The sequence below is a fragment of the Carettochelys insculpta genome, chromosome 2, assembly GCF_033958435.1.
Source record: "Carettochelys insculpta isolate YL-2023 chromosome 2, ASM3395843v1, whole genome shotgun sequence".
NCBI lineage: Eukaryota > Metazoa > Chordata > Testudines > Carettochelyidae > Carettochelys > Carettochelys insculpta.
In genome coordinates, this window is record NC_134138.1 from 124,808,725 (window position 1) to 124,813,764 (window position 5,040).

The following is a 5,040-nucleotide window of genomic DNA, read 5'->3' on the forward strand; positions in this document are numbered from 1 at the left end:
CAATCTGCCTGTAGTGAAGGAAAGATTTTGACTCAGTAGTTTGAATTGTTCATCCAGAACAGTTTTCATATTTTAATTTATTTGATGTATGTGTTTTTCTGAGTTGAAGCTTTACTATTTTTACTGATAAGATTTGTTGATGTTTCTGTGTGTGAATCAGCGCAGTAAACTATTTCAGTTGCCTTGATCTTCTATTAGACTTTTCTTGAGGTCTTACATCTACTGAATTTTAAGATATAGAGATTTGTTCTCAAATATCCAAAAAATATTAAATTACATTAAGTGGAAACCCACTGAGGTAAATTTCAGTACTGCAAAGTGTCTTCTGGGGCTGCAGAGTATCATGTAGGTTTTCTTTTATTTCTTTACTAACTGGATTTTTTTTAAAAAAAGTCTGGTAGAAGACTAAAGATAAAAATAAAAATCCTATACATTTGTAAATAATGTAATTTGGTTTTGGGTTGTAGTGTATTATATAACCCTGCCATGGCTTCTTTCAGTGGTCATAGCCATAAAATTGCATCTTTAATTTTCACTTAATCTGCAAGCACTTTAAATTATGGTTCAGAGTTCTGAAGTAGGAACTGATTCCTGTGACTGCTGTTTCTTTATAGCAAGTTGAAGGAAATGTTGTTTGTCTTCAGGTTTTTCAATGGAATTCTTAAACTTGAGGTAGGCAACATGTCTTGAGCTTAATGTATCAATATTGATTCATGACTTACAGAGCCACAGCAGGAATGGCTTTATTTATGTATGAAGATAGAAGGCCAGATCCTGAATTAGTGTAGATCAGCAAAGCTCCAGAAGCTCCCATTGAGGTATATCAGTTTATACCAGCTGAAGATCTGGTTCTGAATTCTTAATGAAAAAAAATGCAGGATCTGATTGAGTGCTGTATTACCGGAGTGGTGTTTTTTTTGTTTCTGCAATTCCACTGATTTTTATCAGACCTGTACTTTACAATTTTGAAACATTAAAATAAGCTGATTTTTTGTCTACAATATACATGTCTGTTGAAAATCATTTTAATATTACTGCAAACTTTTCATCAAATCTTTATTTAATTTTATTGCTGTAGGACCCCATTGAGTTCAGTTGGTATACAAAGGGTGGAATATGGCCTAAAATTGCATATACTTTGCTGTTATCAGCAACATCATCACTATCACTTAGTGATAGTAATTACTTGTCTATATTGTTGTCTTTTACAATGATTTTTGTCCTGTGTAGCTATAATAGATGTAGTCATTACTGAAAAGTGTAAATAAAAAATCCTTTCAGTGATATCATTTCCCTAGGTTCAGATTTTGTTCTTATTATGTAAAAGATACTCCCCCCATCTGTAATTCTGTTCTACTAAAGACTAAGGACATAAATATGAATTAAAAATTAAAGTGCTTGTAGTTTAGAGAGTGTAGACAATTAAAACATATCTGGTGCGTGGCTCACACTACAGTAAATATATTACACTGAGAACTAGTTAAGGAAGTAGATGAAAAATGAATGATTTTCATCATTCTGTTAAATATAGTGCTAAGTGATATGTGGTAGCATTAAAAGCAAATTACTTAGCACTTCACCAATCACAGCATGGGAGTATTCCATTGGAAGCTATATTTTCAGAGATGCTCAGTCCTCAGTTTTATTAAACAAATCAACTGTTAATGCTTCGAGAAGATAATGAAGGCACATTGCTAAAATAGTAAAAAGTGAAGTTATATATATATATATATATATATATATATATATATTTAAAAAATCTTATTTTAATTCTATACACTCAAAAAAAAAAAAAAAACAGCCAGGACACACACCCCAACAAAATTCCCAAGGAACAGATGTCTGGGATTCTTACATAGCCTTCTGCATTTTCTTCAGGTTTTTCTCTTTTTCTCCAATAAGTATGCATTTTCAAAAATCTTTTCTGTTCCAGCTGTTTCACCTATAAATCTTCTATTCCCACACTGAGCAGTTTAATGAACTCTATTTTTCTATACCCCACCATCATTCTTATTTTACTAAGGTAGCATTTTCCAGTGCAGTCTAAAGACTAGGGTCCAAATTTCAGCATGTGTAAATTGATATAAACAGAGATATGATATGTTATGTGAACTGAGGATCTGGGTCCCATATGTTCCCTCTGTGCATCACTGCAATGTTATTCTCAACCACTAGGGTTTAATAAATTTATTGGAGCCTAAGCTTTCATGGGCAAAGATCCACTTCATCAGAGGCAGGGCATGCATCTGGTGAAGAAGGTCTTTGCCCACGAAGGCTTATGCTCCAACAAATCTGTCAGTCTCTAAGGTGTCACAGGGCTTTTTGTTGTTTTTGCAGATAAAGACTCACATGGCTACCCCTTGATGCTAGGGTTTGTTAGTGGGGAGTCCATGGGGAAATGGATCTTACAAGAGATGTGCTGGCAGGGCATCAGGAAGGGCTGGAAGTTTCAAGGAAGCTTAGAGAGTTCACAAATCTGAATAGGTCAGTGAACCTGGAGGCCAGAACTGCTGCCAGCCTGTTCCCAGTGGAATAAATACAGTGGAATCAGAACTGCTGTGAATAATTTAGAGAGGGGATGACCTTGGCCCTGATCCTGCAACTGATTCCATAACAGAGGGCTGTCAAGTTGCCACACCCAAGTGCTAACAATTTCACAGATTAGGTCTCAAAAATGTTTGGATTTAAAATTGAGATTTAGGGAAATAATAAATGTGGGTTCTTTTATTTGTCTGGTGTGTCCTGCCAGCTTTTAGAGTCATGATTTCGAAGCTTTCCTCTAGACCCACGAGGGCTAAAAAATGAAAGCTGAGATTCTCATGTAACCAGTTGACTCCAGGGTCTGAGAGTTTTGGAAAAACTCTTAATATCATGAGAATCGCAATAAAATCATGAGATTTTGCCAAAGGGGGAACCTGTCCACTGTGGACACCCACTACTGACTGTCCACATGGGTCTCTGGAAAATGTAGTTCTCCCTTTGACCCAAGGACCTTTCAATGCCATGTGGCTATTGGGTTACACAATTGTCCTGATTCTGATATGTACATTCTGTTTGCCAGAGGACTTAAATGAAAGCCTGGGTCACACTGGTTATTGCCATTATTGTGAAATGTACGGTCATTCACTAGGTAAGGTGCTGTGTATGTATATTGAAAATATGTTCTTTCTTTCTGTCACGCCAGAGGTGGAAAAAAAGGTTTCCTGTCAGACAAATGATGTTTTCTCACCTCTCTACTGAAATGCAAATCAAGTGTTTGTCTCATTCATAACAGGTCTTCCATCATCCATCCACACTAAATACCAAAGAAGGCTTGTCACAATATCAGAAAGAGACTAACAGATATCAGACATGCTGTTAATTCGAAACATGCAATTTCTAAGCAAAATTAAGCCTGGCTCATGATTTGGCAACAGAACTCTCAAATTTAAGGATTTTTTTTTCCCCAGCTGCAGCTGAAAAAAGACGTCTTAACATTTGAGAGTTCTACCCGAAGATCACAAATCAAGTTTAATAATTTTACTTAAAAATCACCGTGAGGTCCAGGCAGCTGGGGCTTCCCCTGTCAATCATTCCTCTGGCATCTGGAACTCCTCTGAAGCCCTTTCAGCCTATGGCGAATGAGACACACAGATGTGAGGCTGGGAGGTCTGAACCATAATCTGGGACAGAAGGGGGGCTGAAGTGAGGAGGCCAGAAGCTAATGCCATCTTTAAAAAAAACTCATGATTTTTGGAGTTCTGACTCATGATTTTTGATCTCTTGAAGTTGGCAATATTGAGGTATAAGGAAACACAGAAGAAGACAAGATCCCTGTCTTACAGTACGCATAAAAGGTTTGCCGGCCTTTGCTAGAGGAAACAAGAAGATACCTCATCTTCCTGCGCTTCGGAAGCAGATGAATACTGCATTTACGTTCATGAAAACAGAACACAGTCAGCTACTGCTGAAGACACTTGCAGAAGACTTTGCATGAGACAAACTTCATTAGGTAGGAAGTTGAGCTAATAGTCAAGTTTAATCTTCAGTAAATATATTACTCCTTTTGTTTTATGTGTAACCCTTTTGTTTTCATTGCTCTTGTTCATTGTCTCTTGAATCTTGGGTAATAAATTTGCTTTTGTTTTCCCTGTAAATGTATCTCATTTCTGTGATATCAAGCAAGGTGTTGATGCAGAATAGCTCTCTTAGGGACAGTAGATCTGGCATTTCTGTGACTGTTCAGTGAATAAGGGAATGGACAACACAGGAGCTGGGGACAGGTGTATGTACAACATTGTTAAACTGCAAAATAAAGGAAGGGCTGGCATAGCCCAGAGAGTGTTTGGGTGAATCATTGGTTGGTGGTATCAGAGAGCTGACATTGAGTTAAGCACAAATAAGTCTTTGCTGTGGTGGAGGGAGCGGGGTAACAAGGAAACTCTCAATCCTCGGTGCACTGAGAACCATCACACTCTTGCCTTCCACCTGGAGCTCAGTATATACTGGAGCCTATGGAGGGGGTGCCCACCCCATGCTGGAGTGGGAAGTGTCAGTGTGGCCCAAGAGAAGTTAAGCAACCTTCGTTATGAGGGAGAATTAGACTTGACAAGCAAGCCCTGGCTGAGGCTGGAGCCCAGCTCAGCAGAAGCAGCTGTGGCTCATCGTATAAAGCCAGGAAGTGTGTGGTAGAAAGGTGGCTGCAGTATGGAAGCCTCCATGTATTCTCAGAGCTTTGGAAGGGAAAGGAGGAGGTCTAGGGGGAGAATCCTGGGATGCTTGCCTGGAAGGAAGAATTTACTCAGAAGGTTGATGAGGTGCCGGGGAGTGGAATAGGAAGAGGTTCAGGGCAAGTTAGCAAGGTTTGGGACTGAGTGGATCTCGGCTTCTGATTTGAAGGTTCCTGAGCTGGATCCTGAAGTAGAGGGTGGGCCTGGGTTTCTCAACCAGCCACTGGGGAAATGGCACTGGTTGGGTAGTGAATTATGCATCTATCTCAGACATCTCAAACTGAGATACTTTGATACCCCTGAGCATCCCAACTCACAAAGAAGAAGCGTG